The sequence below is a fragment of the Ipomoea nil genome, unplaced genomic scaffold (genome assembly GCF_001879475.1).
Source record: "Ipomoea nil cultivar Tokyo-kokei standard unplaced genomic scaffold, Asagao_1.1 scaffold2219, whole genome shotgun sequence".
NCBI classification, from domain to species: domain Eukaryota; kingdom Viridiplantae; phylum Streptophyta; class Magnoliopsida; order Solanales; family Convolvulaceae; genus Ipomoea; species Ipomoea nil.
In genome coordinates, this window is record NW_017618647.1 from 1,190,001 (window position 1) to 1,208,746 (window position 18,746).

The 18,746-nt window shown below is 44.1% G+C and overlaps 3 long non-coding RNA genes across 3 annotated transcripts; 1 reads left to right on the forward strand and 2 right to left on the reverse strand.

Annotated features, from left to right (window-relative positions):
* Positions 1-12,637: 12,637 nt before the first annotated feature.
* LOC109150231 lies at positions 12,638-13,153 on the reverse strand. The gene is made up of 3 exons (XR_002049107.1): positions 13,113-13,153; positions 12,814-12,941; positions 12,638-12,647 (listed from the first exon to the last, which is right to left on the reverse strand). It is a non-coding gene; the product is annotated as an uncharacterized LOC109150231 (long non-coding RNA).
* A 145-nt stretch (positions 13,154-13,298) lies between these two features.
* Positions 13,299-17,971, reverse strand: LOC109150233. Its single transcript, XR_002049109.1, has 3 exons — positions 17,961-17,971; positions 14,147-14,157; positions 13,299-13,401 (listed from the first exon to the last, which is right to left on the reverse strand). It is a non-coding gene; the product is annotated as an uncharacterized LOC109150233 (long non-coding RNA).
* LOC109150232 lies at positions 13,532-16,816 on the forward strand. Its single transcript, XR_002049108.1, has 3 exons — positions 13,532-13,620; positions 13,828-13,829; positions 16,807-16,816. It is a non-coding gene; the product is annotated as an uncharacterized LOC109150232 (long non-coding RNA).
* Positions 17,972-18,746: the final 775 nt, after the last annotated feature.

An 18,746-nucleotide genomic window follows, 5' to 3' on the forward strand; every position in this document is an offset into this window, starting at 1 on the left:
GCGACTGCAACCGTTGCCTCGGAATCAGCGCTGGTCGTGTCGCGCAAGTGGACGACTTTCCCGCCTAAATGCTCTCCTATAAATAGGCCCTTGAGGCCCTCATTTGAACTTTCCTCAATCTTCTGAAGCAATCGGTACCCTCAGAGAGTCCCGAGCAGCAGATCAGCAATCCGACCAAGCAAAGCAAAACTTCAAATCCTCTTCCAAGTCTCTTCACTCGGTAAGCTCCTAGCCCTTCTCCTTTCTTTACACTTCCATGTTAGGTAGAACTGCTAGGTCAACTAACTGTCCCGGACACCTTAAGTCCTTCACTAACCCCGACCGACCTTTAGGTAGATCGAAATGACGGACTCTGACAGTCAAAACGCATCGATCGCGGATTATGACGAGGAGGTCGAGCACCTCAGCGACGAGGAGGTGGACATCATGTCCTACTCCCCCGAAGCTACCAGCCGACCGGGGCCAGCCCCCGAGCGGGCCGCCGCACAAGACACGTCATCCAGCTCATCCGGGTCGTCGAGCTCTAGCTCAAGCGGATCGGGGAGCTCCGATGAAGAAGAAGAAGGAACCACGTCGGGGAGACAAGGATCTCCGACCGAAGGCGTTAGGGAAACGCCCACCCGGGTGGTTGGGGACCACCCGAGTCCTGCTCCCGAGCCGGCCGAAGAAGACACGGCCGGGCCGGCCGCCCCAGCCGCAGCGGAGTTCGAATTCTTGAACAGCGAGAATGTCGAACAACAGATGAGTCAGCTAACCAAGGGCGAGGCGGCTAGGATTGCCGAAAGGCTCGCGGGTCGGGTGGAGTTTGACACGAGCCGGCAGTTAGGGAATGTCATCGATCGGCATCGGGGCAAATGGATCGGGATGCATTATGACTCCCTGATGGCCCCGATCGCCATTCCCTTCACTCCCCTCCTGAACGCCTTCTTGGCCTACTACCGGGTCGTCCCGGCCCAGGTTTGCCCCAATGCGCACCGGATTATCGCCTGCTTTCCGCAGATATGCGCTCGGCACGAAGCCGCCTGTACGATGGAGTTGTTCAACTTCATTTACCAGGTCAAAATCCTCCCGGGCAACTATGGAGGCGGGTTCCTAATGTTGCAATCCCGGGCCGATATGTGCGCAATCAAAGGCCTGCCCGGGAACAACAGGGGGTGGAAGAATAGGATCTTCTCCCTCAAATACGATCCCTGGATCCTCCCGGTTGACCGTGCTTGGAGCACCCACTTTCGGAAACAAGTGGTGCCGGTCGAGACGCAAGCGCTGAGGGAAACGGTCAGCCGGATTTCGAGCGAGCTGCACGAGTACACGATCTTCCGGACGGCTGAAAGTCTCGAGGCGGCTAAACTCCCGCCCCCTACCTACGAGCTACAGGAGAAGTATCTGCCCGTGCCGATGGGCGTGACGGTCGCCAAACCCGCGAGGCGAACGAAGAAAGGTTTAACTCGAGCTAAACCCCCCCGACTCATCTTTATGCCTCGATCACACTAACGATCTCTTTGTTTTGCAGCTATGGCAGACTTCGGTGACGAAGAGGCCCCCCTTCCCCCGCCCGCCAAGATCTCCCTTGGCGGCAAGAAGAAGAGCAAGGCGAAGCCGGCCGGGGAGAAGGAGATCCCCTTGGCCCGACCAGTGAGTACCTCGACCGTGACGACGGGCGAGGGCTTCATCGTCGAGCCCTCCGATGTCCTGGTCACCCGGGTGGAAGTCGCCCGGGAAAAAGAGAAGGTGCCCGAGCAGGGCGTGAAGGAGGTGGGCGGCATGAAACGCCGCCGCGAGCAACGAAGCCCGAGCCCTTCGGTCGGGCGGGAAAGGGACGCCTCGTCCATCTTGGCCCGAATTGGCAATGCGGGGCGGGCCAAGGAAGATCTGGGGAAGATGACCCCGACCCAGGTAGCCGAGAGGATCGGCTATGACCTGGCCGAGGTAAGCCTTCTTTAACCATCCATCTTTCATCTTTTGTGCAAGTGCCTTCAACCGGGCTAACCCGTCTGTTTTCGCCTTTGCAGATCTCCCGAGCGGCCCAACTCCTTCAGGGCCGGGCTATGCTGGCCGAGGAGGCCGACCACCACAAGAAGACGGCCGCCCGTCGCCTTCTGGAGGTTAAAGAGCTCCAAGCCGAGCTCGAGAAGGTCCAAAAGGCCTTGAAGAAGAGCGAGGAGGACCGGGCCCTTGCGGAGAAGGTCGCCCAGCGGGCTATCGGCGAAAACAAGGAGCTGAAGACCCGCCTGGAGAGCACGGAGGAGCTGGCCCATTCGGCCTTTAAGGACGACCAGATCGGCTCGGCCTTCCTCACAGCTGCTCGGAGGACCAAGGTCGGGGAGGACCTGATTCTCTCCTTTGGTCGGTGGGCCTTCAAGGCCGGCCAAAGGAAGATGCTAGAAAAAGCCCAAAAACGGTTGGGGGAAGCCCTCGAAGGCGACGACCTCCAGCTCGTACTATCTGCCCTTCCTCCCGACCTAGCTGACCCTGGCCCCTCTCCCTTCGCTCCGAAAGAAAGAACGGCCGAGCCCGGTGGAACCTCAGCGGCCACCCCGAGCGGAAAGGAAACGGCTGCCGGAGCTCGGGAAACGAAGAAGTAGAATAGGCTTCTTTTCTTCTTCTTCTTTTTTGTAAAGGGCCATTGATCGGGAGCCCGGTCCCGATTTGTACCGAGCACTCCATTACATCAATGACACTCATTTTTGTTAAACTCCTACTGTTCGTCTTTCTTTCTGCTTTTTACTTTACTCACGCATATGCCGACCCTTATTGCTCGACCTCGTGGCCTTTTGGCCCGGCCTTGTACTGCTCGATCCGTTCGACGTCCGACCTTATGGTTTTATAACCCGGTCGTGCGTCTGAGATTTCGACATCAAACTGGCCAACCTGACCAGGTTTACCCGGTCTCCAGGCCTTGTCAAAATTCTTGAAAATAGATTCGTCCTAATATTGACCTACCCGACCAAGTTTACCCGGTCTCCTGGCCTTGACGAATTTTTCGAAAAAACAAGCCCCACGGTCAGGATATACCGAGCGATATGGGCCTATCGACACTCGAAAAAACAAGCCCCACGGTCAGGATATACCGAGCGATATGGGCCTATCGACACTCATTTATCCCAGCCCCCACACTATTGTGCCCTCGAGGCACGAGTGGGTGCGATAGTGGACAGAAGTTGAACGGATCGGGGAATTATGCTGGGAGCTCCTGGCCTCCCCGACCAATGGCGTGACTCAAATGTCCGCCGATGTGGAGCGCATCTGACCGGTCGATAGATTCGCCCGGTCGGTGTAGCTTGAGGATAAGTTGATCTGCATGCACTGGAGGTATAGGAGATAAGCGACCGGTCGTGCAATCACCGATCGTGTATACATTAATCCTTCCCGCTCGCAGGCGGTTTAGCAAATATTTGTAAACATAGGAATTTAATTACAAACGACGACCGGGACCTACACGCAGGTCAAGCCCCCTCTTCGTCCAAAAATTACAAAAAAGAGGCCTAATGGCTAAACATAACGAGGTGCTCGGAATTCCAAGTCCCCTCGAGTACCCGACCAGTTGTCGTCTCCAGTCGGTATGTTCCCGGCCGTATGATCGCACTGATGATATACGGCCCCTCCCAGTTCTGAGCTAGCTTTCCACCCTCTAGAGGTTGACTGGCCTCCCTTCGTCGTAGGACGTAGTCTCCAACCTGAAAATAACGAGGGTTAACCCGAACATCTTTAGAACTCTTGACGCGCTTCTGATACTCGGCTATACGCCGAGCGGCTAGCTCTCTTTTTTCTTCGACCCCATCAAGATCCACCGCCATGGCATGTTCATTTTCCTCGGCATTGTAGGTTCTCTCTCGATCGGTCGGGATCCAAGCCTCGATCGGGAGTCGGGCTTCTGCTCCATAAACCAGGGCGAAAGGGGTCTCCAAAGTAGCTTCCCTCGGGGTCGTCCGATAAGTCCATAAGACATATGGCAACTCATCGGCCCAACTACGACCAGCCGAGTGTAACTTCTTTTTCAGACCTTCCAAAATCGTCCGGTTCGCGTTCTCCACTTGACCGTTTCCCTGAGGGTAAGCCACCGACGACCGGACGTGAGTCGTCCCGATCGTGGCCAAGAAGTTCTGGAAATATTGGCTTATGAATTGGCGGCCGTTGTCGCTGATGAGATGCACGGGCACACCAAAGCGGGAAACCACATTGCGCCAAAGGAAGCGAGCACATTGCTGAGAGGTAATCGTGGCTAAGGGCTCGGCTTCTATCCACTTGGAGAAGTAATCAATGGCGACGATCACGAACTTTCTTCGACCAGAGAGCTGAGGGAAGGGGCCCAAGATGTCTACCCCCCATCTAGCGAAGGGAATTGCGGTCGTGACCGGTTGATAGAAGGTTGCCGGTCGTCCAGGCATCCGGGCATACAGTTGGCACGTCTCACATTCCCGAGCTAACTTTTCACAGTCTAGCTGGAGGGACGGCCAATAGTACCCGATCAGCATGATACGACGGGCCAGGGACCGGCCTCCTTGATGCGAAGAGCATATTCCCGAGTGCAGTTCCTTCATAACTAAATCGGCCTCAAATGCGGTCAAGCAACGCATGAGGGGGCCTCCATACGACCGTCGATATAGACGACCGTCCAAGACTTGGAACCTTGGGGCTCGAAGCTTGGCATTCCGAGCACGCTGTTGGTCGTCTGGGAGGCGACCGTGCTCGAGGTACTCCTTCAGATCGGTGATCCAACTGTCACCGGCCGGTTGGATGGGATTGACCGGTAGCCGGTGAATACTATGCCTCGGGATCACCAAGATCCGAGCTATCTTCGACATGTGTTCCGGGGCGTCTTGAGCTAATTTGGACAAGATATCTGCATCGGCGTTATCCAATCGGGGTACGTGCCGGACGGTATATCCCCGGAACTGAGCGAGCTTCTCCATGGCAAGGTCTCGGTATAACTGCAAACGCTCACCATTGACTTCATAATCTCCGAGAACTTGCCCGACCACGAGCGTGGAATCTGTCTGAGCTCGGATGTACTCAGCCCCCAAGTCCCGAGCGCACTGTAAGCCGTTAACGAACGCTTCGTACTCGGCTTCGTTGTTGGTTGGGTGGAACTGGTACATGAGAGCAAAATAGACTTTGAATCCTTCCGGGCTCGTGACCACCACTCCTCCTCCTGCCCCTTTCTTGCTACTTGAGCCATCTGTGGCCAGCGACCACCACTCAGCCTCGGGATCCGCAATCTCAGGAGGCCGGGTATCCCGGGCGGTGCACTCAACCAAGAAGTCCGCAAGAGCTTGACCTTTAATTGCCGGTCTTGGTCGGTATTCGATCGCGTACTGGGTCAACATTAACGCCCATTTGACTAGACGACCTGATGATGAAGCAGTTCGGAGGACTGGCCCGATCGGCTGATCGGTCAACACGCGAATTGCTCGACCTTGGAAGTAGGGAGCCAACTTCTTCGCGGCAATGTATAAGGCGTAGACGACCTTCTCTAGCCGGGAGTACCGGAGCTCGGGACCATGTAGCGCGTGGCTTACATAGTACACCGGTCGCTGGACCCCTTCCGGATCGGTTCGGCACAACACTGCGCTTACTGCGCGATCGGACACGGCGAGGTACACGTCTAGCTCTTCTCCGAGCTCGGGCTTTGAGAGCACGATCGGTGACATGAGATATTCCTTCAGCTCATCAAAAGCCTCTCGGCACTCTTCGTCCCAGACGAATCCATTAACCTTCCGCAATACCTTGAAGAAAGGTAAAGCGCGCTCGGCTAGCTTGGAGAGGAACCGGCTGAGGGCTGCTAACCGACCAGTCAATTGCTGGACTTCCCGAACGGTGGAAGGGGGTTGCATGTCCAAAATCGATTCCTCTCTTGGTCATCATATAGCCGAGGAACTTGCCGGTTTGAACCGCGAATGTGCACTTGGTCGGGTTCAGCCGCAACTTGTACTTCCTCATGATCTGGAAGCACTCCCGAAGGTCCCGAGTGTGGTCGGATCGGTCCCGACTCTTGACCAGCATATCATCGATGTAAGCTTCCATCGTTCGGCCCAGTAGATCAGCAAAGAGCATGTTGACCATCCTTTGGTAGGTCGCTCCTGCATTTCGGAGGCCGAACGGCATCACTCGGTAACAATACAGCCCATCCGGGGTCACGAAGGCTGTCTTACTTTCGTCTTCATGGTGCATCATAATCTGATGGTACCCCTTAAAGGCATCCATGAAGCTCATTAACTCGGCCCCGGCCGTCTCGTCGACCATCTGATGAATGCTCGGTAGAGGATACGGGTCGAGCGGACAGGCTTTGTTGAGGTCCGTGAAGTCGATACACATCCTCCAGGCTGGGGGCTTAGGAACAAGAACGATATTTGCCACCCACTCGGGATAGACTACCGGACGGATGTGTTCGATCGCCGCCATCTTTTTGACTTCTTCTCTTACAAACTCGCGGCGATCGGAGGAAAGGTGTCGTGTTTTTTGCACGACCGGCTTAGCTGCGGGATCGACGGCCAATTTGTGACAGATGACCGACCGATCGATCCCGGGCATGTCTTCAGGCCCCCATGCAAAGATATCAGCATACTCCCGGAGCACGGCCAGAACTTCCGCTCGAATCTCGGGGTGAGGGCTCGTCCAATCTTTATCTTCCTGTCCGGGCGGTCCTCGGACAGGGGAACTTCTTCAATTTCTTCGGAAGGCTCAGGCTGCTCCTTCCGTTCCTTAGCCTCCTCTTTGGCTATGGTGTTCACCCGGGAAGATGGACCGGAGTCACGTCTATTGACCGCTCGGGTGTAACACTTCCGGGCGGACTGGACATCGCCACGGACCACGCCGACCCCGTTGGGGGTGGGGAATTTCATGCACATATGGGGCATAGAAATTATCCCACCGATCTTCATAATGGCGGGTCGGCCCAAGATAATGTTGTGGACACAATGGAGGTTGACCACAACAAATTCCAGCTCCGTTTGGATCGACTTTGGAGGCGTGCCGATCTCGACCGGGAGCGTTATTTTCCCCTCGGGGTAAATAAGAGCCCCGGTAAATCCTGACAGTGGTACACCGACCGGAGTCAGCTCCTTCCTGTCGAGGCCAAGCTTCTCAAACACGTCCAAGTATAGGACGTTCACACTGCTGCCCGTGTCAACCATAACCCTCTGGACGTCTGTCCCCTTGACGTCAATCGTGACCACGAGCGCCTCCATGCCGTGGTCGCTGCTGGTAGGTTGGTCCTCAAGGGTGAAGGTTATGGGTTCCATCTTCTGCCTCTTCCCGGTTCCCCGGGAATCCACTATTGCGACCGGGCAGTTAGTCCGCGGTCGGGAAGCATCTTCCAGCCCACCGAAAATGACGTGGATGGTAGGCTTTCCGGACGGGCGGCTGCCGGACGGAGGGTCGGGGTCCCGTCGGTCATCATGACGATCATCCCTTCTGTCTTGCCCAGATCGATCGGAGCGGTGATGGGAACGTCTATGATCCCTCCGATCGGTGTTCCTTTTGTTTTCCTCTCTCTTCCCCACACACTTGTCCAATTTTCCCCTGTTAAGCAGATCTTCCAACAATTGGCGCAAGTGGGTACACTCCTCCGTGTCATGCCCAGCACATCGATGGTAAGCACAGTGCTTACTCTTGTCAGGGCCGTCTCGATCGGGATGGGGGAGTTTGATGAGATTGCAGGACTGGGCGTATTGCATGGCCTCCGCTGCGGATCGGTTCAAGGCCGTAAATTCTCCAGGCCTGGTGCGGGATCGGGGGTTGTCATCTCCGGACCTATGTTCCGCCCGGCCGGCCGGTTTACGGGACGAAGAGCCGACCTCCTGCAAGCGCTTGACGGCATTCGCCTCGCCGGCGTTGGCATAGTCTGTGACCCTCCGAAGGGCCTCCTCGTAAATGGTCGGGGGGTGTAGGATGAAGTCCTGGTACAAATGTCCCGCCCGGAGAGATATGTGAAGCATGTGGGTGGCGGTCGCATCGTCCATAGGCTCGACCTCCCCGACCGCCGCTTTCCATTTGATGAGGAAATCGGTCAAGCTTTCCCCTTCCAGCTGCTTGGCCTTCTCGAGATACATGTAGGACTTCCTCACCACTTTGGAAGTGATGAACTTCCTCACAAATTTGATCGCCAGGGTCTCAAATTTATCGATCGACCCCGGTGGCAGGGTACGGAACCACTCCGCTGCCCGACCGGTGAGGGTCGAGTAAAAGGCTCTGCACATCACGGCGTCCGAAACGCCCTTCAGCATCATGTTGCTGAAAAAATCATTCACGTGGGCCTCAGGATCTGCTCGCCCGTCATAACTCTTCTCTCCAGAGACCTTTAAGTCGAGCGGGTAAGGCTGGGCCATTACCGCTGCTGTGAAAGGCGTCTGGTGCAGGGTTGATTGGTTGACCGGGGGTGTTCCAGGGTACGCATTCCTGAGCTGCGCAACTTCCGCCTGGAGGTTATAGAGTAATCCTCGGGTTTCGTTGAGCTCGGCGGCTTGAACGGCTTGGGCTGTATCCCGAGCGCGTCGCCGTCGGTGAGATCTCGACCCGCTATACCCGGATGAAGCCTCGTGGCTAGCTTCCCGCATTTGTACGTCCTCTTGCCCGCGGTTCGGGTCTTGGGGTCCCAAACGCTGGCGCATCTCCGGTCGAAGACGGTCAAAAGCTACCGCTCGGGCAACTTCTTCAGGGTCCTCCGCTTGAACGGTCTGAGCTGGTGCCTCCATCGCATCAGCACCCCCCGACCCCAACCGCGAATGAGCCGAGCGTCTAGCCCGGGATGCGGACTGACGCTGCGGCTCCACTTGGGCGGTCGGTTGTACTGGAGGGGCGGCGGCTGGAGCTGTATAAGCTGGCGTATACGGTGGGTAACCAACCGGGGAAGTGTAGCACATCGGTTGGCCTGGCCAATACCCATACGGCGGAGGTGGGACCGGGTACGGATACTAGGCGGGATACATCATCGGCTGCTGCTGGTATGGCAGACCGGGTGTTGGGTACCCCGGTTGTATGTAATTCACCGGCTGTTGTGCGGCCGGGTATGCATTTGATGGATGCGGTGGTGAGAGGTTGAGGTTGAGGTCCATCGTCTGACCCTGCTGTTGGGTAGCATAGTGGTCGGAGGAGCTCGCCGCATCCGCCTGGTCGTCGGCAAAGTTGTTGTGTGCCCACGGATACATGTCGATGTAATGATCGGGTGCTCGTCAAGACGTTGGTTTCTTGCACGGGTCCCCACAGACGGCGCCAAAATGATACTGCTAATTATACGTGAGCAATATATAACAACACGAGACCAATTAAAGCAAGTAAATATCTTTATTGATCACGGTAAGGGCCCTAAGTACAATCTACTTGGTTGCTCTGAGTACCGACTGACTGCGGTCGGGATTCTCTAACAACAACCTATCGATCGTCCAAAAGTCCCTTCCACTGTAGCTACTGTGGGTATTTATAGCCGCTATGCCGGGGACAAGATTCCAGCCGTTCGGCATGTCCTCCACGTAGCCACCACGTGTCATCCTCCCGGGTGCCCTGCCTGTCGATGCAGAGAGCCGCCACGTGTCCTTCGTCAGCTCTCTCGCCAAAGGGCTACCGCTCGGCGGTCGGCACCGTCGCCCGGGCAACTCCCGGTCGCACCCCGACCGGGTTCTTCTCAAGGAGCCCGACCTATTACCTGCAAAGACAAAGAGAAAAAGACAAAGGCCTCACGGTCGTGGTGAAGCTATGTCGGTCGGGATATTCCCTACCATATATATATATATGTATATATTATTCAAGTATAATAAAAATCCTATGTAATAATGTAATAATAAAAAAAATTACAATAATAATAATAATAATAATAATAATAATAATAATAATAATAATAATAATAATAATAATAATAATAATAATAATAATAATAATAATAATCCAAACAAAATTACATACAAAATAAAATTAAAATTTAAAAAAAAAAAAAAAAAACGAAAACGACAAATGGCTCCCCTTTGTAAATAATGTGAGATCATTTTGATCCCACATCGAAAATGTTTGAAAATATGAGCTTTTGAGATCCTCTATATTTGCTCCTCTTACAAACATAACTGCTTGCTCGTCAATGTGGGCAAGTATGGAGAAGTCAAAAGGCTTTTATTTAAGAAGGCTTAGCTTAATGATTCTTATTTTAGGTTTTTTTTTTAAAAAAAAATTTATTATTTATTATTTATTATTATGGAGGTTTGGGAAAGATTAACCCAAATGTATATGTGTTGTTTTAGTTTTTAGCAATTTAGAGTAAATTGTTGAGTTATTAAATAATATTTTTGCTATTTTGATTAAAGGCAAAATGTTAAAATGGTGAATTTGTTAAAATTTTTGCGAATTTGTCAATAATCAAACAAGACCATTATCTAATAATTATTATGGAATTTAACAAATTAATTGTATAGATATTAAAGTTCGTTTGGAAAGTAGAAAATTGATTTTTGAAAAATGAATTATTTTTCAGAAAACATTTTTCTTTCTAATGTTTGGCTACACAGTAGAAAATTGTCAAAAAGAAAATTTATATTATTATTATTATTATTATTATTATTATTATTATTATTATTATTATTATTATTATTATTATTATGTAATAATGTAATAATAAAATAAAATTACTATAATAATAATAATAATAATAATATTAATTAATAGTAATAAAATAATAATAAAAACAAAACTATATACAAAATAAAATTAAAATTAAAGAAAAAAAGACAAAGGTGAGCCACGAGCTGCCTTTGTAAATGATGTGGGATCATTTTGATCAATCGTTATACCGCGCACCAGGGCGCATATAGCACTGTGCGACCCGCGCTTCCCAAAACGACGTTGTTTGGTTGAGTTGTTAAAACAAAATGCCCTGTTTCGAATGCACATAAACTCATAACAGAATACACATAAACTCATAACAGAATACACATAATCTAATATAATACATAATACACATAAACTCATAACACAATACACATAAACTTTTAACTGAATACACAATGGGTTTGGTTAACATAATACCCATAAACTCTTAACTGAATACGCATACACTCATAACACAATACACATAAAATTTTAACTGAATACACATAATGAGGTTTGGTCTATTCGGATGGACGGAGTGATATCAGTATGACGTCAGCATGAAACGCGCGCGTTTTGTGCCTGGACGCACATTGCTCTGTGCGTCGTGGTGCACGATATAAATTGCCCATTTTGATCCCACATCGAAAATGTTTGGAAAGAGGAGCTCAAAGAGCTCTTCTATATAAGAGGAGCAATGCTCATCTTCGAACCATAATTGCTTGCCCATCAACGTTGGCAATTATTAAGAAGCCAAAAGACTCTTATTAAAGAAGCCTTAGCTTAATTGCTTCTTATTTTAGTTTTTTTTTTTTTAATTTTAATGTTCGGTTGCACAACAGAAATTTGTGTAAAAGAAAATTTATATTATTATTATAATAATTATTATTATTATGTAATATTGTAATAATAAAATAAAATTACAATAACAATAATAATAATATTATTAATATAATAATAATCAAAACAAAACTATATTCAAAATAATTTTTTTTTTTTTTAAAAAAAAAAGAAAAAAAAAGGGAGTCCGGGATCCCCCTTTGTAAATGGTGTGAGATCATTTTGATCCCACATCGAAAATGTTTGGTAAAAGGAGCTTTTGAGCTCCTTTATATAAGAGGAGCAATGCGCTTTTTCCAAACATAATTGGTTTCCCTTTAACGTGGACAAATATTGGGAAGTCAAAAGGTTCTTATTTAAGATGTCTTAGATTAATGTGTTCTTATTTTAGTTTTTTTTTTTTCATAAAACATTTTTCTTTTAATGTTTGGCTGCACAACATAAAAGTGTCTAAAGAAAAATATTATTATTGTTATTATGTAATAGTACTAATAATGTAATAATAAAATAGATTTACAATTATAATAATAATAATAATAATAATAATAATAATAATAATAATAATAATAATAATAATAATAATAATAATAATAATAATAATATAATAATAATAATAACAATCAAAACAAAACTATTTACAAAATAAAATTAATTAAAAAAAAAGTCCTCTTTGTGAATGATTGATAGACATATTTTACACTCTTATTTTATGTACATCTTTATAATATTTTTACATTAGTTATTTATAATTATATAATAATTATTCCTTTTTAGAGTTTAATAATTAATTAGTTAAATAAGTGTTTTCACTAGTACAGAAACAGACATTCGCGTCCAAAGTTAAGGCTAATTCGCGTCCAAAGTAGCTGGGACGCAAATGTCGGGGACGCTGATTGTATAAACAATCAGCGTCCAAAGTAGCTTTGGACGCGCAAAATGATTATTCGCGTCCAAAGTTGAAGAACTTAGGACGCGAAAAATGATAACTCGCGTCCAAAGTTCATTAACTTTGGACGCATATAGTGTTTATTTATTTTTTAAAAAATACTATAAGCGTCCAAAGTTTCTGAACTTTGGACGCGTATAGTAAAAAAAATTTTAAAAAAAAAACTTTTTTTTTTTTTATAAAACTACCAATATTTTCCTGTTCATCCCAGCATAACTACCAAATAATATATTTCAACATTAATCAATTTAAGATGTATACTACACACCAATTCTATCAACTAAAATACACCAATCTAAAATTTCAATTCTAATATTAGTAACAACATCCTTTTACTTGTACAACGAAAGAATTTTTTATCCAGACAGCATTCTAAGGTTCAAAAAACCAAAACTGCCCAAATTCCTAAACATCTATCCAGGGTTAATCTATATGGTTAATCTATCAGGCAAAAAACATACTGATATTTAATCTTTGATTGCTGATTGTGCAGGCTAAGCCTTTCTTCAGCCATCTGGTCTACAACTTTGAGCTGGTTTTCTTCATACTCACGAATATTTTTCACCCCAACAGACTCTTCTTGTTGGCTCTTAATAACAATGAAGGCCATGAAATCATAAATTAAGACATAACTTTATTTCTCTGATGGCCATAAAGCAAAGAAGTTAATGGAAATTTGATTTTCAATCTAAATTATCAAAAAAGCAATTTTTAAATAAACCTGACAAAATAAAAGAATGAGAATATCAACTTGCAATACCTTTTTGCCATCACTTGTCTGGATCTCTATTTTATCACCATAATTTTGTGCACTTCACTATCAAGCCAAGCTGCATCTGGATCCTCGAACCAAACGACAAGATAAATAGACACATTATTGGGTTGGCCTTTGTACTAGTATTTGATCTTTTTTCTTCTATGAATTAGTACTTCAAATTACCTGCAAGGAGAAGGACTAGTGAAAACAACTGCAGCACTTCACTTCTATCCCCAAGGTGAAGCTAATTTCGATTTTTGTAAACAGATCTCTCCTGCAATAAACACCATTCCTCACATTTTCAGGTTGACTTTTGAGTAAATGAACCGCCAAAAGGCTAACCTGTTTATTAAACATCAATACCTCTCTCTTTGTGAGGTGTACATTCACATCAACATGCTCAGGGGTAAAATGGTTAACATATACACAAATGGTTTTGATGCTCTAGGCAATGTTGCACCATAAACTATTTCAATTGCCCTCTTGAGAGCATCACAATCTACAAGTCTGTGTGGAAAAGAAAATAAAGAAACGAAAGATCTTCTTTAGGAAAAATTATAGTAGAGAAACAGTCTAGACTCAATTTAACGAAACATAAGCAGAAAAACTGAAAAAAAAAAAAAGAAAAAAAAAAGATGGCCATTGAGCTCCACTCTTTGGCCAAGAAAAAAAAAAAAAAAGAATGATTGTTTATTTAACTTAATAAGAGTGAAAATAGCAGTGAAAAACATGAGATAGGGTGCTAAGTAAAAGAATACCAATAGCAAACCATCAAATGTATAAAACATATGTTGTATTGTTAATTTGTTATGTAAGTCATAATACCCATTTTAAAATGTCCACAAGCAAAAAGAAACAGGAAAGGACAATCTTTTCTTAAGTGGTCATGTTTAACAGTTACAAACAAATTATAAAATTGGTATAAAAGCTACAAGAAACCAATTATTATCTTCAATGATCAGAATAATAGTGCATACCATTGATGAAACATAAGATTACAAATGAAGAGAAAATAGTAAAAGTAATGGCCTAACAACTTTAGCCTCTCCTACCAAGAATAAAAGCAACCATGAGGAAGTAATTTGTCCGGTAGCTGTAATGAAAAAAGAGAAGAAAAAAAACAAGAGAACTAAGAGTCAATACATTGCAGATTGCAATAGTATAGTTATTTAGGAAATCTAAACAGTGCATAAATTTGAGTCCCTAGATATCTTTTTTCATCTTAAGGTGCGTATAGTGTATACCTCAAGTCAACATTTCCATTTCATTTTTTCTTATTTTATGTTCAAAGTGAGATTTTCCACTAGAATATGCATGATGGATCTTTAGCTTCTTCGCATGAAAAGAAAAATAATTTAAATAAACAGGTAAAATGGAGAGACAGGAGAGACAAGAAAGATTCTTGGTGTAAAGTTTCTCTCTTTTTTTTTTTTTTTCATCAGCAAAATAAAAATTGTATATATAAGAAATTAACAGAAATAATTAAGGGGGAGGGAAAAAACTTGATAAATAATGTATATATCACAAGAATGTCTAACATATACAATAACACACAACAAATCTAAACTAAAACAAACAATGAAATTTTTAAAATATATTACAAAATATAATAAATTAAAAACAAATAAAGAAAAAAGGAACTAACCTGCAGCGATGGTTAGCGGCGGGGACGGCGTGGACGGCGGCGGGGAATGGAGCGGCGGGACGGCGGCTAGGACCGGAGCGGTGGGGACGGCGTGGACCAGTGCTGCGGCGATTGACGGCGACGATGGACACGGCTGTACGTGCAGATCGCGGAGGCGGAGGCGACCAGTGCGGCAGCGATGGACTGCGCTGGACGGGAAGATCGAGAGCGGGGGCGTCGGCGTCAGCTGGGGGCGGCGTCGGTGAACCAGATGAAGATCGAAGACGATGGTGCGTGTCTGATTTGCTAGGGCTTTTTTGATAAATAAAAAAAACACGCGTCCAAAGTTTGACACTTTGGATGCGTGTTATACGAGACTTCTAATATAGGCGTCCAAAGTACAGAGCTTTGGACGCCTATACTGTTTTAAAATTAAAATAAAAATAAAATTATTTATATAGTGACATTTTAATTACAAAAATGCCACCGCACTACACTTTAGGCGTCCAAAGTTCTAACTTTGGACGCGAATTATTCGATTTTATTGATCTTTTTTGTACTAGTGTTTATAATAATATTTAGTTAATGTCAATTTTTGATAAACATAATTTATTTATATGATTTTGGTTGGTTGTAGTATTTATATTGCAACATTTCTTGTTTATTTAATTAACGTCAATAATAATGAAACGCTTAGCTAATGGAATTAATTACCCAATTGGGCTGCACTATGAATATGAATAATCAACATACATGGCCGATTCCATTATCTTATTAAAATTTTGTTGAGCCATTAATTTAATGAGTAGTTATGCTGTGCATCCGTATGCACCATTATGCAAAAACGACGTCGTTTTATTAAAAACGCGCGTCTCCCCTTAAAAAAAATATTCAGGTTCGATTCCCAACAACAACATATCTCTCTTCATCAAATTTTTCAAGTGAGAAAAACAGATTTTGAGTGAGAACCATATCTCTCTTCATCTTAAAGATTTTGAGATCTATCTAGCAGTCAAAATTGACTCAAATAGACAACCGCTCTGATACCACTTGTTGGTCCCGAAAGGGTGGCGAGAAGTCTAGAGAGGGGGTGAATAGACTTCTTTAACTTTTCCAACTTTCTTCCAAAACACACAAGGCAAATAACACTTTGGTAATTTCAACTCTAAGTAACAAGCATCAACAAGTTAAACAACTTAGAGTGTGCAGCGGAATAGATAGCGGTAAAGTGTTATGCTTAATAGTGCGGTGCTCAAAGAGAGATTCTAAACATGCAACACGTTAGAAACACTTGATATGGTTCAAAGATGATGTATGTAAAGTTTGGCTTACATGCAAACGTGGGAACTATCAAACCCAGACAGTTAAAGATATGCGATAAATCGTAATTGGGTTAGTTCGCAGTTAGAATAAGCATGCACAGAATATATGAGCAGTAAGTAAAGAGAGAGAGAGATTTATAGTGGTTCGAAGATGGTGTAATTCTCCTACTCCACTATTCTCCTTTCCCTTCAAGGAGGAAATTCACTATTCTTCGATCACCCAGATACAATAGTGAATAAGTGTCCACCGACACTTCTCCGAGTGCTTCGCACAAAGCTACACTCCTCCAAGGTTTTTCGCAAGCTCCTTTTGTTACTCCGCCTTCCCGAGTACTTCGCACCAAGCTGTACTCCTACACCACGAGAACTACGCACAAAGCTACGCTCTCACAGGGTTTTCACAAGCTCCCCTTGTTACTCTGCCCTTTACACCGAGTGCTACGCACAAAGCTACACTCAACCAGGGTTTTTCACTCTCTCTAGTTACTCCGCCCTCTTTCTACACTCAGTAGAGAAGTTTACAAAGAGATAAAATTTTTATCTCACTCAGACTTGAATTCTATCGTATATAGCTCAATATATTGCTTCTTGGCTGATTTGAATATTTGCTTTTCTCTTGCTTGTATATCTTAATTTTTCAGCCGTATTCAAATCGTGCTTGTCTTCAAGTCTGCTTCGACAATTTATAGCCAATGAAAGCTATTTGCCCGTTGATCAACTTTCGATCTCGATCGTCCATCTTCGTATGTAGTTGATCAAAATAAAATTGTCAACTTGATCTGAAATATTAGGTAGAAGTCTTTTCGCCTTTTGTCAGATGATTTGAATATTTTGCCCGTTGTCGTATCTTGAATTTTGTAGCCTCCAAGATTTGAATAAGTTCGGCACGACAAGCTTGACATTTCTTGTCAAATAATTCATCTGCTGATTCTTGCTTGAGTATGAAAATATATCTCCGTGAATCAGCCTCCTTCGAGCGTCTCCGGTTCCACAGTAAAAAGATTGATGTTCAAATGAAAATATATCAGTTATTTTCTCCTTCATGATCCTTGTAGAATAATATACTGGAACCTTCTGTAAAAACTTCATAGTTGTTCATGGTGAGATGCTCTGTTTCGATTTTGAACTTGGTGCACCATACTTGGTGTGTGTCTTCATCTGGTGCATGGCTTCTGTGAGACTTGTGCATTCAACTCGGTTAGTCTCCTTTTTACTTAGTCTCCAACTTGGTTAGTCTCCCAAGCTAGCTAGTCTCCTTTTTGGGGTTAGTCTCCCAAGCTAGCTAGTTTCCTTCTTGGGTTAGTCTCCAAAGCTAGCTAGTTTCCTTCTTGGGTTAGTCTCCAAAGCTAGCTAGTCTCCATCTGGGTTAGTCTCCAAGCTAGCTAGTCTCCCATGTTGGTTAGTCTCCAATACGATTTACTTAGTCTCCCATACGGTGGTACCTAGTCTCCCATACGGTGCTCCTTAGTCTCCCAAGTAAGGTAAAAATGCTTAACTTGAGATAAGAACTTAGGACCATTTGGCATAGCTTACACGCGTATCATCCAACTTTTCTAGCATGGTCCTTAGTGACTTATCTGCATCATAATTGTGTTAACCCATAATCCCGCTTAACTTCTTCAAATAAATTATGATCTTCCAGACTTGTACAGGGGTTGCATGATATGGGTGCACCATACTATGTAGACTTAAACTGACTCAAATAGAATAAAATTGAGGACAACTTGATTTTTCAAAAATACATACAGCTCATCAAAATTTACATTTTATTCCTAACAATACTTATTATTAAAAACAAATTCTTTCTTTCATTCTTGTCCAAACACTTCTTCCCAACCAATAGAAAAGGAAAAATGAAAAAGGAAACGGAATTAACTTAATAACAACAACAACAACAACAACAACAACAACAACAATAATAATAATAATAATAATAATAATAATAATAATAATAATAAATAAATAAATAAATAAATAACCTATATCTATATATATACTATAATTACAAACAAAATCCTATTAAAAAAGGAACGCAAACTAAAAAAGGAATAGAAATATGTCACAATAATATTCTACATCATCAATTAAAAATGGAACGAGAATTGTGTAAATTGAAAAATGAAATGAATATTAATAATTGAAATGTTGCAAAATGTAGCATTTCAGTTTTCAGCGGTTTGGAACAAACTGTTGCTCCAAACTACTGAAGAACCAAACGACTTTTTTAGCATTTATCTCCGATCAAAATGTTTGGTAAAATTAACTTTTTACTATTAGTGAATAAACGTAAAAAGAGATATATAGACATTTATAATAATTATATTATTATTATTGTTGCTGTTATTGTTGTTGTTACTATTATTATTATTATTATTATTATTATTATTACTATTATTATTATTATTATTATTATTTTTATTGTTATTAGTATTAGTATTATTATAAATTCTATATTATTATTATTATTATTATTATTATTATTCATTTTTATTATTTTTATTGTTATTAGTATTAGTATTATTATAAATTCTATTTTATTATTGCATAATAATAATAATAATAATAATAATAATAATACAAACGTAATTGATGTGGAATCAATTTTGATCCCACATCGTTAGAGCTCCTCTATATAAGAGGAGCATTGTTCCCTTAATGATTTACGAAATGATTTACTTACCCAACACTGCT